The sequence below is a fragment of the Anser cygnoides genome, chromosome 1 (assembly GCF_040182565.1).
Source record: "Anser cygnoides isolate HZ-2024a breed goose chromosome 1, Taihu_goose_T2T_genome, whole genome shotgun sequence".
Taxonomy (NCBI): domain Eukaryota; kingdom Metazoa; phylum Chordata; class Aves; order Anseriformes; family Anatidae; genus Anser; species Anser cygnoides.
The window spans coordinates 90,769,746-90,794,920 of record NC_089873.1 but is presented as its reverse complement, the minus strand read 5'-3'; the positions used below and the strand labels follow the sequence as shown (position 1 = coordinate 90,794,920).

Here is a 25,175-nt window from a genome sequence, read left to right as displayed (position 1 = left end):
TGAAATGATGTATTGACATTTCACATGGATCACTGACAGCCTTTCATGGCTGCTGTTGCCAAGATGTGGTTTTACGTAGCAGGCTTCATACAGTTGCTTTGTAAAAACTGAACTATGTGTGAGGTGTTCTCCTAATATTTCGTATTTTAAGCAGAAATAAGTATGCAGGGAGAAGTAACTAAAGGTAATCTACGTGCACCAAGGTTAAAAATGGTGGGACTGAAGTTGAAGATGGATATTTAGTATGTGGAAAACAACCTGGTGGCACAGAAATAGTTTAGCAGAGCAGATCCCTGCTCCTTCCTGCTCTGCACCCAGGTGTCCCCAGGCTGTGTGGTACCATCACTCTGACTTCTAACATTTAGGAAGCACCCTGTGTAATTGGCTGAACTGGTTTCCATCTGTTTCTGAGCTGAGATGATTTTGGCCAGGAAAAGGTGTAGTATAATTTTTCCTCTTCCTTTTACAAGCAACCCCACATGCCACTTGTCCAGAGCTCGTTATTTGGTCTACACTTTCTACGGTCACAGGGCTTTCAGGTTCTTTGGTACAGGCAAACTGCTTATGTGAGAAGTTAGTATTGCTTTTCCTGTGGAAATAATCTGAAGATAGCAGCAGCTTTCAAGTAGTGGAGATAGAAAAGCCACTTATTTTGCTAATTTCTGCTGTTTGTTCTGCAGAAGTGAATATGTTGGTAGATCTGCATCATCATATTATTTGAAGCAACTATTAATGCTAAATAGGTGTTTTAAATTTTGTGTTATGAGAAGCTTGCAAAACAGCAACAGAACTGAAGTTTTGTAGAAAACCTGGAATATCACCTCTGTTGTTCATCTCAAACTAAGTGTTTTCTGAGAATGGCACCCTGAGGGCAGAAAAGAGGACAGATTGACTTCATCATAATGATTTTTTTTTTGACTGGGCGTTGTCAGCAGGTCTCCCCATGTAACACATTAATATCCACATAAGGTGGGTTGAGACTGACTGAATGCTTTCTTTGTGGGAATGGTCATAAACAGTCTCAAGAACTGGAAGAGATTGGAAAACCTCTGTGTGCTCAAAAAATGACTGTTTTAGGGAGTAACTTTTGTTATTTCAAGAGGGGCAAGTACAAGGGGCAATGAGCATGTATGCAGTCTCAAGCCCTGGTGCAGCTCAATTGCCATACTGAAGACTTCGGTCATTGCTCTGAGGAAGGGAATGTTCTTGCATGTGATGCCTGCTAGGTTATAGTGCTAGGCTGCTCTGCCTTGTACAGCTGCTTTACTCAGCACTAACATGTAGAGGGGCACAGCCCTCTTCTAGAGCTGGTTTCATTTTCTTATGTCTTACTAGAGTATCTTCGGTTTTCGAAGAGAAATTTTTTCTTCCTAAGCACATAGATGGAAATAAATGCAGAACTAAGCTAAAAGGGAGACAATCTTCTTATCTTATATCATGATAAAGACCCACTGAAAAAAAGATCCTGTGGTGCTTTCCCTACAGCAAAGTGAGCAAATTTTCAAATGTTGAACTAAACAGATATTCCAATGTAGGCAATGAAATAAAAGATACTGAGGGAATGAGCTATTCCATCTCCCATTATGATTATAAATAGTGAGGATGAAGTATGAGCATCTCATTTTGAAAATGCTGTTCTGTGCCCAAAGTCCAATCTCTGCTGTTTAGATTATGTTACCTAGCTTGGAGAGCTGCTTCTATCTCAAGTATGAAGTAACACTGAATATTCAGGTATTTGCGCCAAATATAATGATTCTAGTCTTTGTAAGCATAAATGGCAAACTACAATGCTAAAACAATATGATTATTTTTTCTCTGTCTATGCACGTATCTGCATATAGGTGTATATTTTATTAAAGTTCAAAAAATGCAAATTGCACATCTTCTACAGTGTACCTTTGTGAGGTAAGTATGCTGCTACATTTTTTCAAGTTAACAAAGTATTTTCCTGTTTGCAGAATTTGTTCTTTATGCTTCAGCCAGCCGAAACTCATCTTTATCGTGTATTCACTGAATTGGGTTTCATGTTTTAAAATACTCTATTTGTTTTTCTGTAAAGTGTTAATAATATGCTAATGACAATGTTATCTATATATTCAGGGTCAGGTAAGGACCATGTTCCAGTTTAAATATCACTTTTGATTGGGGGAGATTGTTTTCTTTATTCTTTGTAGGGTTTTTCTTTTATGGTAGCGTTCTTTTTCATTTTTTTTTTATACATCTATGTGCCAGGAAGAACTAACTGTTTTCATTTTGGTCTTTATTGTATCAACTAATGAGTCAACACTAACCCTAACAGTAGCATGTGGATACTTTTTCCAGAAGGAATCAAACCAAATCTCTATATTTTTGTGGACTGGTTTGTGAATTGTCAAAATCCTACATTCTTCTTGAAAAAGGCCGAGGTAGCCAACCCGGAATACTGGACCAAGCTCCTCCTGACTTTTGGAATATTCAAAGTAGTGATTTTATATTATTATTATTATTATTATTTACCATTAGCACAGTTGACTACAGTCTCCTCAGGGTTTCATGGAAAAGATCCTCTTGGGGCACCTAGTCATATCAAAGCGGATGGCGGACGTCAGGACTACTTTTTCAGGAGGATTAAGTTGGTTGGTATTCAGTAAATGCTAGATTCTTTTGATATGGGAAACAAAAATGCTGCCTGTGAATTTTCACTGGGGCATCTGCAATTTGTTTTGTTATTTGTAACAAGTAAGAAATTGAATGTCAGCTTTCTCTGTAGTTACTTTTGTATTTGTCTGTTGATGTTAATATGATTTTGGATTTTGTTCATAATGCACACTTTGAGCAGTTGGCCAAAATTACTCATCATTAAGTGATTTTAAAACCTGTTGGAGGAGGGTGATTGGAGTAAAGGCAAACTGACCATTTTAAGTTTTATGTGAATATAAATATAAAATATATATAAATAACATAACATAATAAAAATATATTATATAAATAATATATAATATATAATAATATATAATATATTATATATAATATTATATATATTTAAATAATATATAAATATATTTATATAAAAATAATGCAATATAATAATATATAAATATAATATATATATATATCAACTCCATCTTCTCAGTGACTGTGATTCTACTTCTCTTTTGTTGATTGTAGTGAATTGTGCTAAATGTTGATCATACAAACTATAGGCTACTGTCTGTATTCCTCAAGAGAGGCTCACTTTCTTTTGTATAAATTTTTACTCTGTGGTCTTTTTTCTAGGAAGTGATACAAAGGCAGTTCATCTTCCCATAAAGGAGACAGTAGTCTAATACATTTTCCTTGTGCAGGATAATATTCTTTTTGTGCTACCTACAGAACACAAGAAGAGGTGCCATTTTGATACGAGTTTTTTATACCCGGGTACATATGTTAAGTGTGGAAGTTTTTCCCATGTGGCATCATAAAACTCTGGAAAGTTGTATGTAGTTGGAGGGTCCAATTAAAGAAGAAAAACACCTTAGACTTAGTATGATTAAAAAAATGAATGCAACAAATATATGTGAAGAGAAGTATGTTGAAAACCTTTACCACCTGTGATGAAACTGAGACAACAGGTTGATAATGAGCATGTAAATGGAAAAGCAGAGATTACACTGGTGAATGCACCAGCAATAGCTGTTGCGAAGTCTTCTTATTTAAAAATAATAATTAAAAAAATGCAAAAGGTTTGGGAAGGTCTATGGATCTTTTCACACACTTTTCCAAAACCTAATATAGAACATTGTGAAGGAAGGTTGAAAGTACTTCAGAAGTGTAACAACTGGGTAATATAGGCTGGCATCATCAGACAAGAAATTGGAGTAAACATACAGGACCATGCTGGACACAAAAATGAATGACAGTGTAGGTCGTAGCTACTGGTTTAGGTCGTACCTGCTTGCTGCCGCCCAGGTCCTGCATTTATTTATCTTCAGGGTTTCAGGGTGCTAGAGAGTACCCAGTGAAATGACCAACCATCATTTTACAGGGTTCTTTTTTTTCTTTTCTTATGGAAAATCCCACTCCATCAAAAAATTAAGCCGTTAAAAGGCACTTGTCTGCTGTACATGATGTGCATCTGACAGATGAGGAAGAAATCAGTAATGGAGAAGTGCATTGTGGTTCTTTCTGGTATTAGCTTGTTTTATGCAACTGTATTGTCAGCCTCCACCTTTTGTCCTGCTACCACAAGCTGATGAACATACCAGCTGGAATCAAACAAACCACTCAGGATCAGTGGGTCCTGGAAAAGGGCACTGCTCCACGGAGCATGTCACCAGGCAGTGGCACTGCCATCCCTTCTCAGGGCATCCTCCTCCTCACCCCCAAGGGGCAGAGGCAGGATGGGAGCAGGGATCTGTCTTGGGGAGGATGCAGTGAGGAGTCGTGGTGAAGATGGGGAGCAGGAGGGAACTGTTTCAGTGTCAGGTTGTAGTTACGGGGCTTTTTTTTTTTTTTTTGATTATTTGTTTATGCTTACATTTCTCATGGAATAACTGTTTTGGTTTTTAATGATGTGTGAGGAGTGCTGCCAAAAATGGAAAACATTCATTTGAATTTTTAATGAAGTTGATTGTACCTCTTTTCCATTTAATTTCCATGAATATTCTACAGAATATAAAGGGAATATTCACTGGAGCAATAAATGTTATGCTAATTCTGTTGGACAAAAGTGGGAAGGGAGTTTTGAATTCATAATTGTGAGTATTCACAATGATAACCTGCTTTACAGAGTGCTCATCAAAAATCATGCTGCTTTTGCATTGAAGTCAGAGATTGTGTGTTTCTAGACTTCAGGGTATGTACACAGCTTCTGCAGAATTAGTACATGAGCAACAAACCTAAAAATATACCAAGCAATACTGTGCCTAACTGATGTTACAAATTCTAGAAGAAAAAAAAAAAAAAAACCTGATTGCTAAAGCCAAAACACAGTGAGCTGTCTTGATTGTATGAAAGGTTTCATTATTTTTGAAATAATCTTATGCAGTGGAAAAATATTATGAACTGAAATTTATTGATAGGTTTTTGTTTTATAAACAAAATATTTATTATTCACAAGTGTAGTTCTTCTAACCATTACAGCTGTGGAATAGTAATTCCTTTTACCAGTAAGTCCAGCATGGGGCCCATCATACAGGGGAAAACAAAGAGAAAAGGTAAAAGAACGCAGTGGAAAAGGATGAAAGAAATGTAAAGGCTTCATATGCTTAATACTCAGACCTAACAGATTTAGGACAATGTTCCTGACCAAGATAATAGAAATTCAAATTAAGATTTTCTGAATATGTTAAGTATTGAGAGTGTTTTTTATAAAATATATAATGATATCACTTTATTTACTCTATATTTTTGTATATAATATTCACCCAACTGGATCTGTTTGTATAGAACTGTTTTCCCTAGTTTTGTCCATCATTTTCCAGTTCTTCTCCTGCCTAGGTAGCCATTTATCTCTGATAACTCTCACAGAGAGATTGCTGTCTCTCTTAACTATTTGAGCTGTCTTATTGACTTGCATAATGTTATTTAAATGGGTAAGGAATAATGTTGATAAGGCTTACTATTTGTAAACTCATGCTGATTTTTGCTACTGCTTTGGATATTATGCTGGTGTGGTTTTTATTTATTTATTTATGATTTTTCAGTCCTTTGGGCAAGGGGAGATTTTTCCATAAAATCTGTAACATGGAGTGTGACAGAAAAAGTTTTGTGAGTTTGACTCTGCAAGTTTGTCTCTCTGGTGTTTTCCTGCTAGCACTGAATTTTCAATAAGTCAGCTAGACCTATTTGCATAATGCTGTTAACAAACTTTTTTTTTTTTTTTATAGCAGAAAACAAACCATTATCTCATAAATGACTGTTCTCTAATATGTTCTTTTTGATTTTTTCCAATCTTTTATTTTTGTAACTAAACCAAATTTTAATAATGGTAAATTTCAGTGAATCTTCAGTGACTGTTTTAAAGCTGTTTTCTCTCTCGAGTCATTTAGCAAAACTTTCCCTCTGAGGCTTTTATCTGCCTGGGAGGCCTCCACAGTGTATGCAGGTATTCAGATACTTTTGCATGTGATGATGTGGGTGCTTTTAAATTTAAATGAACATTGTCTTTAATTTATTTTAGCTTAAGTCTCTTACAAGTATCATAATTTAAAACGAATAGGCCCTCTGAAATCTGCAATAAGCGTCCAGAGAGGATCATTTGAGAATCTATTACATGTATCTATTTAAATGCATTCTTTGTGATATTGAAAATTGTTCCCTTGTAGAAAGAATAAAGCCTAATATTTACAGGCTGTAAGTTTTTATTTTATTGTCAATAAAATCCCAATATATAGTCTATGATAACAGACTAACATATTGAAGCTTCAGTACCAAAACAGCTTGATTGTCCTTTTTCTTCCCTTCCAATAAAAACGTAAATAAATTTAAAAAAGGTATTTAATTATTTTGTGTGTATAGTTAAGTTGATTTAGCACTTAATTTTATTTGATATGCGTTCTATGGCTGGCAGTGCAGTTATAAGGCACAGTTGATTGATACACTCCTTTCACCTTTGGAGACCTCAGTTTAATCCTGGCATAGGTCACACTGGAAATTAGTTTCAATAGGCATGTTATACTCTTCAGTGCATGTTTGTCCACATCATAAAGCTATCAACCAACATGATGCAGTTAACAGTCAATGCTGTGGACAAGCTGGTGACCAGATGGGATTTTGAAAGGCAATTTGTGTCCCTTAGCAGAACTGTGATAGGGTGGAGCCACGCTCTTTTCTCCTGAATTCCTGGATCTGACTGGTCACCAAGTTTCTTCGTTTTCATGGACAGCAAATGTAGATACTTGAAATGAATGGCTTTCCCAGGTTGCTTTCCTGAAACTTCTTACTACAAGTTTTAAGGACCCAAGAGCAGGTCTAGAATGGGCATTTCAATGCAGTCTGGAAACATCCATTTCACAGAATCTCATCTAGGTTGGAAGAGACCTCCAAGATCACCTAGTCCAACCTCTGACCTAGCACTAACAAGTCCTTCACTAAACCATATCACTAAGCTCAACATCTGAACGTCTCTTAAAGACCTCCAAGGATGGTGACTCAACCACTTCCCTGGGCAGCCCATTCCAATGCCTAACAACCCTTTCGGTAAAGAAGTTCTTCCTAACATCCAACCTAAACCTCCCCTGGACAACTTTAGCCCATTCCCCCTCGTCCTGTCACCAGACACGTGGGAGAATAGACCAACCCCTACCTCGCTACAGCCTCCTTTAAGGTACCTACAGAGAGCGATAAGGTCGCCCCTGAGCCTCCTCTTCTCCAGGCTGAACAATCCTAGCTCCCTCAGCTGCTCCTCGTAAGACTTGTTCTCCAGACCCCTCACCAGCTTTGTTGCCCTTCTCTGGACTCTCTCGAGCACCTCCATGTCCTTCTTGTAGCGAGGGGCCCAAAACTGAACACAGTACTCAAGGTGCGGCCTCACCAGAGCCGAGTACAGGGGGACAATCACTTCCCTAGACCTGCTGGCCACACTGCTTCTTATACAAGCCAGGATGCTGTTGGCCTTCTTGGCCACCTGAGCACACTGCTGGCTCATATTCAGCCGACTATCAACCAATACTCCCAGGTCCTTCTCTGCCAGGCAGCTTTCCAGCCACTCATCTCCCAGCCTGTAGCTCTGCTTGGGGTTGTTGCGCCCCAGGTGCAGGACCCGGCACTTGGCCTTGTTGAACTTCATACAGTTGACCTCAGCCCCTTGGTCCAGCCTATCCAGATCCTCCTGAAAAGCCTTCCTGCCCTCGAGCAGATCGACACACGCACCTAACTTGGTGTCATCTGCAAACTTACTGAGGGTGCACTCGATCCCCTCATCCAGATCATCGATAAAGATATTAAAGAGGACTGGCCCCAGTACTGAGCCCTGGGGGACTCCACTAGTGACCGGCCTCCAACTGGATTTGACTCCATTCACCACAACTCTTTGGGCCCAGCTATTCAGCCAGTTTTTAACCCAACGAAGCGTACGCCAGTCCAAACCAAGAGCAGCCAGTTTCTTGAGGAGAATGTTGTGGGAAATGGTGTCAAAAGCCTTACTGAAGTCAAGGTAGACCACATCCACAGCCTTTCGCTCATCCACTAAGCGTGTCACTTTGTCATAGAAGGAGATCAGGTTTGTCAAGCAGGATCTGCCTTTCATAAACCCATGCTGACTGGGCCTGATCGCCTGGTTGCCCTGTAAGTGCCGCGTGATGACCCTCAAGATAATCTGCTCCATGAGCTTCCCTGGCACTGAGGTCAAACTAACAGGCCTATAGTTCCCTGGGTCTACCCTCCGGCCCTTTCTTGTAGATGGGCATCACATTTGCTAGCTGCCAGTCGACTGGGACCTCCCCTGATAGCCAGGACTGCCGATAAATGATGGAAAGTGGCTTGGCCAGCTCCTCCGCCAGTTCTCTCAGTATCCTCGGGTGTATCCCATCCGGCCCCATCGACTTGCGTACATCCAAGTGCTGTAGCAGGTCGCCAACCATTTCCTCGTGGATAGTGAGGGCCACATCCTGCTCCCCATCCCCTTCCACCAGCTCAGGGTACTGGGTATCCAGAGAACAACTGGTTTTGCCGCTAAAGACTGAGGCAAAGAAGGCATTAAGCACCTCAGCCTTTTCCTCATCTCTTGTAACTAAGTTTCCCCCCGCATCCAGTAAAGGATGGAGGTTCTCCTTAGTCCCCCTTTTTGCGTTGATGTATTTGTAAAAACATTTTTTATTATCTTTAACAGCAGTAGCCAGATTGAGCTCCAGAGCGCTGATGATTTCACAACTTCTGCCAGCTGCCTGTAGAACTCCTCATCCATCTCCTCATCCTGGTTTGGCGGTCTATAACAGACCCCCATCAGGATGCTTGCCTTGTTGGCCTTCCCACTGATCCTAACCCATAAGGACTCAACCTTATCATTCCCAGACTCAAGTTCCACAACATCAAAACACTCTCTAATATAAAGAGCCACACCACCACCCATTCTGTTCTGCCTGTCCCTTCTGAAGAGCCTATAGCCAGATCTTGCAGCACTCCAGTCATGAGAGTGGTCCCACCACATTTCCGTGATGGCAACCAAGCCATAGCCTGCCTGCTGCATGATGGCTTCCAACTCCTCTTGTTTGCTACCCATGCTGTGCGCATTAGTGTAGAGGCACTTCAGCTGGGCCATTGCCTTCTCCCCCAGCCTTGCCCTTGTTCCCCCGGCGCACCTCTAACAAGCCTTATTTCAGCCCCGTCCCCCTTCTTACCTAGTTTAAAGCCCTCTCAACGAGCCCTGCCAGCTCCTGGGCTAGGATCCATTTTCCCCTTAGAGATAGGTGGGACCCGTCTGCGGCCATCAGGCCGGGTGCCGAGTAAAGCGCCCCATGGTCAAAAAAAAAACAAAATTTCTGTGTTGGCACCAGCCTCTGAGCCACGTGTTTATCAGGTGGTCTTTCCGTGTCCTCTCTGTACCCCTCCCTGCCACTGTAGGGATGGACAAAAACACCACCTGTACTCCCGCTCCATCCACTAACCGTCCCAGTCCCCTGAAGTCCCGTTTGATAGCCTTCAGGCTTCTCTCTTCAATATTATCACTGCCAGCCTGGACTATCAAAAGAGGATAGTAATCAGAGGGGCGAACCAGGTTGTGAAGCTTTCTGGCAAAATCCCTGACCCTGGCCCCAGGCAGGCAGCAGACTTCCCTACAGGTAGGGTCAGGCCGACAAATAGGGCCCTCTGTTCCCCTGAGAAGGGAGTCACCTACAACGATTACCCTTCTATCTTTCTTGGTGGAGGCAGTCTTGAGGCGTGGAGTCGACTTCCTCGCCCTAGGCATCCTCCTGGGCAGACTTTCTACCTCGTCCTCACCCACCAGTCTCTCAAGCTCCAGGGCCTCAAATCTGTTGTGTAAGGGCATCTGGGAAGGTGGGGCTGGGGGGGGGGGGGGGGAGTGCCTGCGAGGTCGAGCAGGGACCTGTCTCCATTCCTCCTCAACTCCTAGGTCCCCTCCCTCTGCCTGACAGCAACAGGGCAGGGGGTCCACCCCCATTTGGGGTGTCTCACCCCGGTACCTCTCCTTCAGGCCTTTCAGGGAGTTGCTCCACCAGTCTATCTCCCACTCACATTCCCTGATGGCCCTTAACCTCTCCATCTCCTCCTTGAGCTCTGCCACCAGGCGGACCAGGTCATCCACCTGCTCGCACCTCACACACACAGTATCTCTGCCTCCCTCAGATGGCAGCAACAGGCTCAGGCACTCCCTGCATCCAGAGACCGATCGCCTTGGCGAGTAACCGGGGCTTGAAACCGGGATTTGAAACCATCTCTTGTTTGTTTAATCTTTAAAGTCATGGTTGCAAAACAAATCCAATCCTAATATGAGCAGATGTTCTCAGAGGCCATGCTGTTTTGTATTTCAGTGCTACCTTTGCTCTCTTGGACAACCAGGTGACTCCGTCCCAGGTTACGCATGAATTCCTGAGGAAGAGGTGTGCACTGAACCTGGAGCTCCACAACAGGAGCAACGCCTCTTTGTGAATTGAGTGCAGGTAAGAGCGTTATTATTTCACATGCTCTGTGCGTGACTTCACCACATACACCCCTCTCTTTCTCATAAACTCACTGCATGCTGAGCAGCAAAAAGGAAAAGCTAAGTGGAAACCAATAGGGATCTGTCTGCAAGAGGCACTTGTACCACTTACACATGTAGGTGCAATAGTCTCATCAACTGTGGTACCTCTGCTTCACACCGCACCTCCTTGCATGAATAAGGTTTCCAGGATTAGTTCTAGGCCTTTTATTTAGCTTTTCATGGTATGCCTGTGTTTTTGACATGATTCAGTTGTAATCACAGGAAGTAACATTGATGGATAGCAGAGGAGGAGAAAGCGAGATGCTCACTGAGCCCAGCTGATGCATATAGGTTCATTTACGTCTTGTCCATAAACATATGAAGTACTAGAAGAGACCCCTGGGAAGCCAGTGACACTAATGGAAAAGTTAAGTGTGAGACTGTACAGCTGGACTTAGATGCCTTTTATTCAGAGTTGTTATTAGTTTAGACAAAGCAATCTAGAGCTGTCAGGGCTGTAACCTCTGCACTCACCTCTGTAAATTTTCATGGATTCTATCACCTTAATAACAGGAATTAAAATCTGGGTGTTTGTCTTAGAGATGAGTCTCAATGTACTAGGTTAACTTGTGATTTGAATGGAAACAATTCACTGTTGGCTTCTAATAGGTTCAGTCTTCACTTTGTTAACATCTGATCTTCTTGAAGCGGTACAAGTTGAAATATAACCAGCCAAATATAATCAGTTGACTAGTAGGCATTGGGCCCATTGTCTAACTGGACTGTGTACGGCCATCAGAGGAAACAATATTAATTCCAAATAATTGTACTGATTTTAGATATTGTAAAGAAAGGTCAGTGCTAGCAGTGGTGAATTTTTGTTCTCCTGTCCAGTTACAGTTGCGTACCAGCTGTACAATGTGATAGTTGCAACAGTTTTCCTTTAAAAGAGAGCAGCCTTCACCTCGATGAGAATTGCAGCCAGAAAAGGCCATTCTGATTCAGTGGTCCCAACTGTCACCTCCCTGACCTCACAAAATAGACTTTTCAGCTTTTGTATATCACCTCCTGCCTTCTCTGTACCCTCTGTGCTCTCATCACATCCTCCTCCACAGTGACATTTGATTCACTGAGCTGGATTCTGACAGAGAAATCTCATGTTAGCCTCTCTTCTTGTGAGACTGACAAAACCTTTGTGATAGATAAGCTTCCTTATTTGAAATTTGAAATAGTCTAGTATATACCTGCTTTATATGTGTGTGTGATTTTGCACCTACTCGATAGGGCAGAATGCGGCTTAAGAACCAGGGCATCTGTTTCACGATAATTTAAAACTCTGCTGTGGAGAAGCAAAAGTGATTTCATGTAACATTAAACAACATCTATGTCTCTTTATCTAAGGAAACATAACTCATTCTATGATTGTGTCCCTAATTAGTAACGCTTACAAGCCTTGACCTTTCAACAGAGAGCTTGGTTCAGCTTCATCTATACAGAATTGCCCCTCTCATGTAGCTGTGCATAATAATAAAAACAATTTAAAACACATTAAAACATTAAAAAAACACTTAAAAGCTTAGACCTAGACTTTTCCACATTTATTCATGTTGAGTAGTAATTTGCTCTGATAATAGTCCCAGTGAGACCGTAGTGAGATACTATGCACTGCAAGTAAGGGAGGCAGAACATTGCTTAATAAATAAGCAGTTGTGTCCTGACGCTTTGTTTTTTTCTGGCTCAGTGGTGTTCATGTCTAGTGCATGATTTCTTCCTAGGACCTGCCTAGTTCCAACAGCCTTTTTCTGTCGCCTTACATGTTCAGATGCTATTTGGCTTATTTTCTCTGATTATTTCTTATAACCTGAAGAAAATATTAGATGTTAAAGACACATCTACAGTTTAATGGTTTAATGCAGTTTGATGTCACTGTCTACGAAGACTTAAAATTTGCTTATTTTCCAGCTGCCAGTGTAGGCATGCTTATTTTTGTAATAGATTTCTGGCATAGAAGGACTGAGTCCTTGCAAGTTGTGTGAAATCAACTAACCAATGCCATGATCCCCCATATATTTGGGGGAACTTCCAACTTGTGGAAGAATCGGTTGGACTTGTATAGTCCTTTACTCAGACCGTTTTGCTTCTCTTACCCTTATTACTGGCCCAAAAAGCAGTGAGACATAAGTTTGGTTTGTTTGTTTGTTTTTGTTTGTTTGTTTTTAATGTAAGACTAAGCCTTCCACATGAGTGGTTAAATTTCCAAGACCATATGTTGCAAGGCCCTAGTTCCCTCCTTCAGATGATGAAAGTCTCCTCTGCCAAAATAATTTTAAAACGTAACAAATTCTTACACAGTTAAGTGTATTAAATTACAGTTTCTATCTATTTCTGAAGGGAAAAAATGCAGTGAGAGTCCAAAATAGTGTTTAATCCCTGAGATGGTCCTGTGTTCAGAAGAAAAACAGCTTGGTATGTAGCTCCTGTTCCTCCACACAAGCCAGAGAGCTTGTCCAGGGATTTCTATGGGCCCACATCTCTGCTTACTCCAAACTGAATTGCTCCCTTTGTATCCACCAGGGATAAACCAAGTGATGGGAGCTTTACAGCTTATACTAAGAGAGCTGCTATTAGTAGTACCTTAAATCTACCTTGGGTACCTTCCTGTATTCCCTTACGTCCACTCAGCCTCATGCAGGAAATAATGATTTTCAGTTTTAGTCAGAGAAGAAATGAAGGTAAGCCCTTATACTGGCTGACGTACATTTGGTTACTTTCCTTAATAGGAAAAGAAATAATTTCCACCTGGAAGATTTTAGGCTTTAATGACAATTTCTGCATTTAAAGAAAGAGGTTAAACCGTTCTACCAGCAGAATTTGAAACATAATCTGTGTACACTTTCTCTTTTTTGGGGGAAACCAATAATGTTAGTTGCTCATTTTTATACAAGATAATATTGCAATATGTGTGCTGTTATGCAGTTTGCTACCATCTGCTATAAGACTCTTTGCAGTGGAGGTGCCAACCCTATCCCCAGGCAGAAGGTAATATTTCAGCTCCCATCAACTTGTCATAACCTCTGTGCTAACCATGGTGCATGTTCACTATCTACCTAATCAAATTCTTGCTATATATCACACTTATGCTGTGTGATATGTACCCCAGGTCTTGGGTTTAGGGGAATATATTTTCTTAAGATTAGAAAACAAAGTAGGAGCTTGAGTGAAAGAGTTCAGCCTTGCCAAGGTTACACAATACCCACCAAGACTGATCCTCGAGTTAGTGAAGTTTGTGGTCTTCTTCTGACCTGGCCTGGGGTAGCAGTGAGTTTGGTAGGTGGTTATGAAAGGATTGTCTTGAGTTTGCTGTTGTCCGAGCTGTTATGTATTACTCTCTTCAATAACACTTTCAAAGCTGATTAATCAAGGTAAATATGGGATAGGCATCATTTGACTGAGTTGCATCGTTTTAATTCAAGAGTAACAACACCATATTCAAGGGAGTTTTATTTCTGCAAAAGCATGCAAACACACTGTGATCCACATAAGAAAGAGTGAATGTAAACAAAGCCGTTTTCTCTCTGCATGCTTTCCAAAAACCCGAGTTAATAGAGAAATCAGATATGCAACACCAGAAGTGAGCATCCAACCAAACAAGCCCTTACACAGGAGTGTCTTCTTGTGCAAGTATATAGTATATACCACAAATTATCGTTTCATAAGATTTTTTTCCCAACAGTCCTTTTCTATAATATTTACAAAGGTGAATGTTATTCTCTTTGGTCTAATAAATATGGATATTTCTCTTCAGCTTCCCCCTTTTTATTCCTAAAGAAATAATGCATTCCTTCAGTAATTTATTTTATTTCAGCTGCTTAATAACTGAAATCATGTTAAACCTCCACATTTATTTTTTTGAAACTTTAACAGAAGAGATTAATATAACTACACACCACCCAAACTTCTGGAGTTATTGTGAAAGCAATATTAAACAAGAAATCATTGGCAATACAGTACATCAGAAATAGTAGTTTTTGGGGTAGGCAGGTGTGTGGAGCAGCGATTGGGTAGAGAAGATAGGAAAGTACTTTTACAGAGCTGCCATTTCAGCAAAATCAGCTGAATTCCCTTCTATATTGTATACTACCACAGGCCCTACTATTGAACACACTCATTTTTCTGCATTCATATATTAAAGTTTTATTTTTTTGCTTTTACATGTACACCTTATGCTTTTCTAAGTGTGTTTTCCATTAGCTACCATGAATACACTTACATTACATTTTAAATGTCTGAGATCATACCAAACTCATTTCTGTTAAAAGCCACCAATTCAGTTCCTTCTCCCTGCTACTTGACCCAGGCTCCTTCTGAACCAGTCAGCTGTAAGGGAAACAGATAATGGCAGTAATCTGGGTGTCGTAGTTCTCCTTATGTATGACCATTGTAATACAGATATAGCAGACCAACAATGACTCATCAGTAACACCAAGCCTGCAATTTTGCTGTGTTTGCAATTTCAGAGAAGAAAAGCAGATCACAATTACATGTATTAAACTTTCAGACGATGCTGAAATTATGATGTACATCATTTATATTATCAGTCAACCTATAGGGAGAGAACATCAGGCCTTTATGTGGCCCAGGTGCACATTTCTTATAATTTAATCAGCACAAAGCACCCTCATTTCACCAGAGAACTCTAATTCACGTTGTGAAAACCGCACCGTGCCCTCTGTCCTCCCCCACCACAGTCTGTAAATTACGACTAACAGTTCATAACTGTTACCTTCATTTAATTTAACGCCCTTTGCAGTGAGTTCAGCCAGCTTCACTACAAGCCAGTAATGCTATACAGAACGCTATGAATTATCTTCGTGGAGTTAATGGATAGCAAAAAGAAACTGCTTAAAAATATATATATTAAAAAACAAACAAACAAAAAACCCACCACCAACAAAAAACAATAAAACACAACCAATAATTGGGTTTAGACAAATGCATGTGGTAAATGCATTCACACATGATTCTCTGAGAACTTTGTCCCTCAGCTCAAAGAAGATGCATTGGTGGTGGCTAGCTACCTCTCTGCCTTCCTCTTTGCTTCATATCTTCCTTTCCTTCTCCCATATCTTCTTTCCCTGCTCTGTCACAGGCCAGGGATTAGGGTGATGGGAGAAACTGAACTCGCCTTTTGGCTAGATCCCACCAGCATCATCAAATTTGGAAACCTGGGAGGAGAGGGTAGGGGTGGAGGGGATAATTTGGGTTGACAACAAGGAGAGTGGGAAGCATTTGCTAGGCATAAAAATGAGAGGCAGTGCTGGGAGGAGGTTTGGGATATTTTTTCTTTGTTCGTTCTTCTTGAAATTAGGCTATCAACAGCTTGTTATCAATGTGGACATGTGCTAATTCCTCTTGTCAATAGGTGATCCCTCAGAGGGGTGCTAGGATGGGGCAGAGGACTGCAAGGGGCCATCCATCTGAGCTTCGGCTCTGTCTTCCCCCAAATGTCCTGTGGGCTGCATCACCCCAGAAAGGTCCTGGTGACTATGTACTCTTAGAGCTGGAAGTCGCCTTCTTTGTATTACTTAAAAAACATAATGAGTAAAATTGGGGCTGCTATTTTGAAACCTGTCCGAGGAGGATTTAGTCAGTTTTCATTAAAAAATGTTGGGAAAACAGGTGCCAAAATCCTGGCTTTTATACTATAAATCTACCTTCACTAAACAAAAGCAAGAGAGAGAGAAGAAAGACAAATGCCTCTTTAGTTGACTGAAACTAGCTGATTACATGTCAGGTTCAAGGAATTTATTATTTTCTGTATGTCTTCTCAGTTTTGCCTACTCCAAAGAAGGGTGGGGATGGAGAGAAAAAAATCACCCAGAAAGTGTTATGGTTGCCTTTTTTTTTAAATTACATTCTTCTTTCTATTTAATTCAATTTCATTAAAAAAATTATTAAAAAAAAAAACACTAGTGAACCAATAATAATAAGAATAATAATCAATTTCTTGTGCTGTTCTATTGAAAGCTGTTTCTGGGCATAGGAACTGTCAGACTTCATGCAGCTTAGTATAAGCTAAGGGAAAATAGATGTGTATGAGAAATAGCAGTGTTTCATGACCAAAGGAATAGTTTAATATTCTAAGGGTGGGGAAAGTAAAGTCAATCAAACCTTAATCTCTGTTTAAAAAAATAAAAGTCTCTAGCCACTTTACTTGTATCCGTAATTCACAAGAAATGACCACAACTGATGAGTATAAAAATAACAGAACTGAAGAAAACCATTAGCAATGGCTCCTCCAATTACTGTCTGTTTTTATGCCTCTCTTTAAGGAGGTGCTGATGAAGACAAAATTTCTGTGTTTGTTAGAGAGTATCAACATGCCTTATTTCTGATGTAAGAGCTGAACTTTGTCTTTTGGTACTGTAGGTAAATAAAGTAGGTTTTAAGGAAAACAGTTTATTCTAAACCTTAATGATTCCTGATATCTCTGATCATTTAAACACTTATAAATTGAAAAGACATAGAGCTTATTTGGAAGTCCTAGGATAACATTTATATTGGTTAGTATAAGGAGGCATTCCTGCAGACAGCATGAGACCATCAGGTAGGCACTATAAATCCAAACTAAATGCCACTGTTTATCAGTATTAATAAAAGGTCACACGTGATGATAGGGAAGTGTCTGACAGTTACATGTGATGATAGTTACAAGTGTCTATAGCTACATTTGTTCTAGTGATCATTACATGCCCATGATGTCTTGAAGTACTTAAATATTTTTCAGTTTCAGTCCCACTACTTATGCAATTTTCAGTTTGTTTTATAGATTTGTTAGTGTTACCACTGCTAAAGATTAGCAGGGCTCCCAGTTCATCTTGGGGATACTTGTTCTTTGAGTTTCACAGTTAATGCTAGAATAAACTAGTCCAGATCGTCTTTCCAAAGAGGACCCAAAGTTTGTTTAAAAAATAACATTGTTATGCAGCCTTGCTTTGCCTGTAACACACCTTGCTTCTATATAAGGCTCCTGACTGATTTGTATATGCTGCAGATGGAAAAGAAATCACCAGATAAGGAGTCTCCTGTCGCCTGTGTTAGCACATCTTCAGCTAAAGGTAATCCTGATGTCTTTTCTTTAATTTGATGAAATTCTTGGTGGTGTAGAGGTTATCCATATTTCAACTTAATATAGAATGACTTAATTGTGTGTTTTTCCTTCATATGTTTGTTTTTTATCTATTTTAAATCTCTCTGTAGTGGGAAGTCTATTGCTGTAATAGCAGTGATAGCCAGTATTTTACAACTTAAACTGCCAAGGACTGTCCAATATAGTTTGTTACATTGAATGTTGAGGTGGGAGGTATGGAGCAACAATTTGGGGTTACATATTCACAAATTTAGATCAGAACATAGAGTAAATTACTGGAAACCCCATCACGATGGGAGTTTCTGACAAAAGTTTTTTTTACAGATCTGTAAATAAGGCTGAATGCCTCTTAGTGTGATGACGATGCACAGCTCTGCAAATTAGACTAGGTATGTCACAGCAGCTGAAGACTATATGTTGTTACTGAAGTGACGTACAGAAAATATTAATGTGTACAGGTTATAGATTTTGCTCAGCATTTATAGAAAATGAATTGTATTGTCTGATATTTTTTATGAGTGGTAAATGCTTAAAATTTCAAAAGGGTTCAAGTGCAAGTGAGCTGCCAGTGCCATGGAAAGATGGAAGCTTACTACGAGTTGTTTTCCTGTAGTTTCTTTACTGAAACACTTCCGCTTACTTATTTTAGAAGGACCACATATTCCCCCAGACAATTTCTTGGCTTTCCTGTTCTTGTCAATGCCAGATACTAGTGCCAGTGATTTTTCTCCTGCCTATTGTGGTTACAGTATTTCTTCTACAGAAATTGTCTGGAGGCCACGGACTAATTTTACTAAAGTCAGTAGACGGGAATTACATGGCATTGACTCTTGGGCTCTCTCCGTCTGTTTCAGATTATAACTATTGACCTAGAGGTGAAAGGCTCTATATGCCATTACCATTTCCCTGAGTCATACAGTTCCTTATAACAGTGCTTTAAAAATATGATGCAGGATGCTAGTATTCAATAGCGTCTGTACTAATAGCACTTGCTCAAATTTGTTGGCAAAGATACCTTCCAGGTTTTGTTTTTTGAACAACATATAAATGTCTGTGCATAGCTGCACTCGTGAACTTCTGGTGCAATTGTGAAGTCCAGATGCATCTAAACTTTTCACTGAAGACAAATACCTTAAACAAGAGTCAGAGACAAGATCTGGGTTTGGTTTAAAATTCTGGCATGCTATTATTCACAGTAATATTCACTGGATATAGTAAAAGCCTTGAATTCAGGAAATCCCCTGGTATCATATTTTCCTATTTTGAACACCACTGTAGCCCTTTTCAGTTATGATCGGGCCTTAGCACACTTTGTCATTACTACTAGCTAAAAGCTACACATTTTTGCATTTCAATTACCATAGTTTAAAGTGCTTGTGTGACTAGAGAAGAACTGAGATAAAAGGAGGGCAACAATTCTGTCTGTTGAATGCAGGTGGAAATCAGTACCATAACCAGACATTATGTATGGTGGTTTGGTAGTGTTCCCCCCCCCCCCCCCCCCCCCCCCCCCCCCCCCAGTGCACCTTACTTTAAGCAACAGGTATTGGCTCCTGTCCCTTACGTATTATCTTCTGCCCAGTTTTTGGTTACCTCATACAGCACAAAATAATTTGCTCAACATCTCAAAAATTATTACTAATTTCCTGTAGTCTTACATAAGCAGTCCATTGAAGCCAGTCAAAACACCAGACTATGGTATGAAAGAACTTGTTTTCTTGCTTCAATATAATTTGATCCCTATGGTGTGACTTATTTTTTCCTCACTTATTCTAGAATTCCTCCACTTAAATCAAAAGTGCCTCATCCTCAGAAATTTAGTGTCAAGTCTATTTGAAACATATATCCAAAATTTACTTGCATAAATCTCAGATAACGTTCTGTAGAATTATTCTCATATGAGAATACACAAAGTAAAATTTAGTAAGTACTGTAATTTAAAGTAGACAACTTCTGATTCATGTTGAACTTCTTTTATAAGAATTATATTATGAAAAGCAAACTGACTCCTGACACACTTCAGCTGTTGAACTGTTTTCCTGTACTTCAAAGCAATGTGTGTTTTGTTTTAGATATAAAACTTGTAAGTTAGCACCATTTCTCAGGCCTCTACGAACAAGTAATTTCCCATACTATCATGTGGCTGGACTGTTATTTTTTGTGGTTTTTCTTATTTGTGTGGTGATAAAACTGTTGCTGATTGGCAATGCCACAAAGAAATAGCTTTTTGACATTATCCTTGATATTATCCTTAATATTTGCCTTACAATGAATTATACACTTTTAAAAGTAATTTGAAGCACTGGAAAAAATATGTGAAGATGCATAAAATCTGTAAGCAACCTCCTGTTGAGCTATGCATTTAGCGTATCTATGTTCAATAGTAAGAAACAAAACACTGATAAGAAAGGAAAAATAAATCTCACACAGTTCGTTAAAAAGGACACTATAAGAATGCAAATACAAACAGGAAAATGTGGTCTATTTTTCCCAGCACTTTGAATATATGAACTTACAAGATGTGTCTGAGTGTATTTTCATCCTTCTCTGATGGCTACGCATGTGGGAATGAAATGGCAATTCACATTTTTGTATCTTTTTATGTATTACTACAAAGATGTGGATCAGATGCACAGATTTTGACTGAAGTGGATTAAGTTTTAGTGGGTATGTCAGTGATAAAATTGCTGAAGTGAGAAAAAGTCAAGATCTGGAGAAGGGATGAGTTGCAGATGCTGTAACAAAGGTGGCAGCAAAAAGATTAAGTAATGTGCAAGCAGTGAAATAGGAAAACACAGGTTATATAAAAAGTAAGAGTTAAAAAGAAACCTAAAGAAAGGGACAACATGGTACAGTGAATCAGCCGATTCACAGCAGCATTACTGGTAATATCTGAGACAAAATCCTGGATATAGGAAAAGAAGTGTGTCTACTATTTTGAAATATAGCCAAAAAAAAAAAAAAGAGAATGGGGGGGAGTATTTTTAGGCAGCTTAGCTTTTCTTTGAAAATCAGCACCAAGGAATATTTATACTTTTAATTGCACCCCATTATAGGAAAGAGAATACTTATGTTTAAGTATGTTTTATCCTCCTGTCCTTGTAGGCATTTTGAAGCTTGTGAGTAGAAAGAAGACAAAATATTTATAAAAAATAATTCAGAAACTCAGTTAAGAATGCATGAGGGTACCAAGTGAGATGTCTGTTGCCAAATGAGAAATGACAAAGATATAAGTAATCTGAATCCTCCGTAGGTTTTGTTGTCATTAGCCATGTTAACTGGAAAGCAGAGCAGTCTGGAAAGAAGTGGGCAGATTAAATATAGCTAAGTCTGCCACATTTCCATCTGCTTTTATGTATCTAAAACACAAAAGAGCCACCTGCTAATCAGAAGTGACACATCTCATTTATGAATGCAATTAATCTTTTTTAGTTAATCATCTTAATTAGTTTTGAAATCTTTAAATATACAGGAAAACAGAAAAAGATCAAAAGATAACAGTGCTACAAATGAAAGTAAAAATATGATGAGTAATCAAATGAGTTCAGGGCAAAATTATGAAAACTGCAGCATAAACAAAATTATGGTAAAAATAATAATTAAAAACCAGCCAACTAATTCTCCCCTCGTCTAAACAAAAGATAAAAATGGAAGAGGGAGAAAAACAGTAAAAATGGTTTCTTCTGCACCTCAGTATCTTTCTTGCCCCTAAAAATACCACTGTATAAATACAGGCTGAGAAAAGACAATCAAAACAAACTCAGTTTCACCATATTTAAGTGTGCTGCTTAATTGCACAGACCTTCACATATGCTTCAGCTGGTTCTTTTTAGTCTACTTGTTTGGCTTCTTCATTTATTTTCATATTAAAGAAATACATAGCTATGTATTCATATAAAAAATTAGATACCATATAGAGAACTGAGCACTGCCATCGGAGACAATGATAAGTGTGTTTCTAGGTCTTCTCAAGTCTTTTGTTCATTTTTCTGTTTGTTTTTGTTGATTCAGCTTTAAATGAATCAACCCATGGGATCTGTACAAAATAAAAATCTTGTGGTTCTGTGAAAATTTTCACTGATGAGCAGAGCCCCTAGATGCTTTTCAGGCTGCATTTAGAAGTGTAGCTTTGTGGTAGGTACAGGATGGGATTTATTTGTCAGCACTGATTTCAGACTGCTTCTCCCGTCACCCAACACCCAGCTTTCATCTGGCACAGGAGATTCACCTGAGCTGCCCATCATTCAGAGACAGATGAGCCACAAACTGCCCACCTCAAAAGCTAGTGGAGTTGGCAGGTCTGTTTTGTCCCTGACCTCCCTCGACAGCAGGAAACCAATGGATGAGCCTCATTAGCATCCTCACTGCTGCCATTCCAGAGAGTGACCAGCCCCATGAAGACAACCTTGGAAGAGTAGTGTGCAGTTCACTGCTGTAGGCTTTTTGACTGCATCAATACAAAGTGCTGTATGCATTTTTTAAGGAAATACTGCGTCAAGCAGCAGAGCAACGCTGTCATTTTGCAAGTTGTTTTGCTACAAATATGTTCTTATAATGGAGTTCAGGATGTGTCTGCTCATGTATAGGTCCCATTTTACAATACTTGTGTGCAATCTAGTTTTCTTATGAAAAAGGGCAAACAGGTAGTCTGCAAGACATTGCTGGAGTGTCAGGGAATGATAGAAAGATTGGTTTTTGTTCTTTCAACAGGAAACAGACTTTTGGGATAAAGATGAGGAAGAGTGAGTTTTAATTAAAATCCTCTCAGCTTATCTTCTCACTCAAGGGAACATGATTTTTCAACCATTAAAAGCAACTGGAGCATTGCAGTCCTTTTTCTGGAAGGAAAAATAGGTCCTAATAGAGTTAGGTTTACACTGTGCAATTCAGAAATATGCAAATGTGCTTCACTTGCTTTGCCTCTGTTACAGTATTGTGCTCAGGATGCAGTCTTTCCCCTCCGACATTTTCAACAGGGGCTGCACAGGATGGCTAGCCCTTGGGGTGCACACACAGCCAATTTTGCCAAAATACCCTGGATAACGGAGGACATGAGTGTAAGTTGTGTGTGTGTGTGTAACAACCAACACCTGTCATGCTAGAGAAGATGACCGTCAGCTGGATGAAACAGGAACCATGGAAATATAAGGAAACTCTGGAGAAAGGAATTAACTGGAAGAGGAAGGGGGCTGAGCACCAGGGGGTGGGGGTCAGAGGGCCATTGGCAGGCCTCGTGGCTGGGACACAAGTGTAGCTTCTTGGGGTAGGCATAGAAGGGTGTGGGATGCTTGTGGGTGCATGCTAATATTTTATGAGTGCCTAGCCTTGTGATTCACCTGATGCATCAAGGATGTTCATCCTGAATGTATAGTTAACAGCCTGGTGGTTATTTACAGGTTGTTAATAAACTGATGAACTGGTTTGATTTGAACAAAATTAGTTTTTCCCCTGTGATGCTAGTGAACAGCATGATCAGATAGTTGTGAGTGAATGGGAAATGAAAAGTCTGAACTGTAGAGAAAATTTTTCTCTTCTACAGTCTTTGACTGTGATGGAGCTCAGAGACGATATAGCTCCTCCATGTGTTTTTGCCTTAAATAGTACGTGGCTTGTACTGATGTTGCTCTTTATTTGCTTTGCACTTTTAAGAAGATGAATATTTTAGGGTCTCTATCAGAAAACAAATTGATATTTTTCTCCCTCTGTATTATATTTATTATATAATATGTGAAAGGAGGGGAGGGAAGAGAAGAGAGGTAAATAAACACATAACTCTAACCTTTACTTCAATTACTAAAGGAAAAGAAAAAGAAAATGAGCAGGTGTTTGAAAAACCCTGTCATATAAGATTTCCACTTTGTTTGGAAAGCAAGAATATTGAAGTAAACCAGCAATTGTGGATTCCCTCAAGAAACAGTAACACTGACCTTCCTCTAATCCTTTTGACCTACTATCTTAAGGCTGCTTATAAACAGAAATAGAAACCACATGCTGTCAGCTAGAGCATCCTTAATTTCTCACCCTGAGTAAAATAAAGCTCTATATTTCGTGAAAATAGTTCATAATTTTTCTCATTTCTTGTAGCTAAAAAGGAGCACAATGGGAAGTGACACTGAAAAATCACAGGTGGGTAAAAGTTGTGGCAACACCTTTTAGACTTGAAAAATGTCCATTCAAAGGAAAAACCATTTTACTTTTATGTTTTGTTTTGTGCTTGTGTGTACACGCACCCCTACAAACAGCTTCTCACCTATTTGCAAGTGGACAATTTCCCCAGCAGGTAATTCCTGAAGGAGTCTGACACAAATTACTGAACAACAGTTGATCTCATTCGTGGTGACACTTGATACAGCCAATGTTTTTCTTCTTGCTCCCCAGTGTGCCAGAGAGGCTGTTGGTGACAAACATGGGGTGAAGCATGCCTGCGTTTGGGGATGGAGAAACAGAGCAGTTTTAGTGTGCATGAGGGGACCCGGTTCTTTACTTGGTCATCCCAACATATCCTGTGATGCTTCACTGTTCCAGTGCACGGAAACTGGATTCCTTTAGAGGGAAAATAAGCTGCTCCAGGTGTCTGCAGGAGAGGAGAGCGTGTGTGTCCAAACCAACAGCTCTTTTTCAGCCAGCTCTGAGCCATGTGCACAGTTGTTCAGTCAGGGTACCAAACTGTAGGCCAAAACAAAACCCTCCAAGCTGCCTCTAGTGTAGCTATGAGGATCCACTTGTTTCAACAAAATAATCATTTCCTTTTATGCTAATTTACATGTTAATGGAGATAGAACCCAAAGTAAATTACGGTTTGTGGAACTCAGTATCCTCATAAACAACTTTTTGTTATGTAGGTAAAAATTAATGTAAAAAATGGGATTGATCAAACAGCAAAACAATTTTTTAAGGAAGTCTTCATTGCTTTGGATGTCTTGAATGGTATTATCCATGTTAAAAAATAAAATAAATCAGAATTCAAGTTGCATGTACTCATAAATATTCCATTAGAAGGGCTAATATGCCCTAAACCTCTAGAAGGTAACCTGATTCCAGCTAACAAAACATAACAGAAGTTGTGACTATTAATTTTTAAAAGCTATTTTGTGTATTTCACCAGTTACTTAATGTTTTAGTCCTTTAGCTAGACACAATTACCACTGTGTCTTGGGTCATTAACATGACATTTATGCTAAGGAAGCACTGACTACGTAAAAGAATGGGTTGCACAAACATCTCTCAGGACTGGGTTGGGTGTTAATGATCCTGCACCAGGGTTGGGGGATGCACTAAATCACTGTTATTGATCCTTTGGGGCTCTATTTTTTCATATGATTCTATATCTTCTTGTTAGTGATTCCTGATAAGATATTGTCTGGTATGCTGTGTATTGAGTAGTTGGATGACGGATTGCCATCCCAGATACCAAGCAATTTGTCC

General features: G+C 39.5%; 1 long non-coding RNA gene across 1 annotated transcript; it reads left to right on the top strand.

Annotated features, from left to right (window-relative positions):
- Positions 1 to 21,828: 21,828 nt before the first annotated feature.
- On the top strand, positions 21,829 to 24,863 carry LOC106037292 (uncharacterized). The gene is made up of 4 exons (XR_001207928.3): positions 21,829 to 23,013; positions 23,835 to 23,876; positions 23,993 to 24,030; positions 24,129 to 24,863. It is a non-coding gene; the product is annotated as an uncharacterized lncRNA (long non-coding RNA).
- The last annotated feature ends 312 nt before the right edge of the window (positions 24,864 to 25,175 follow it).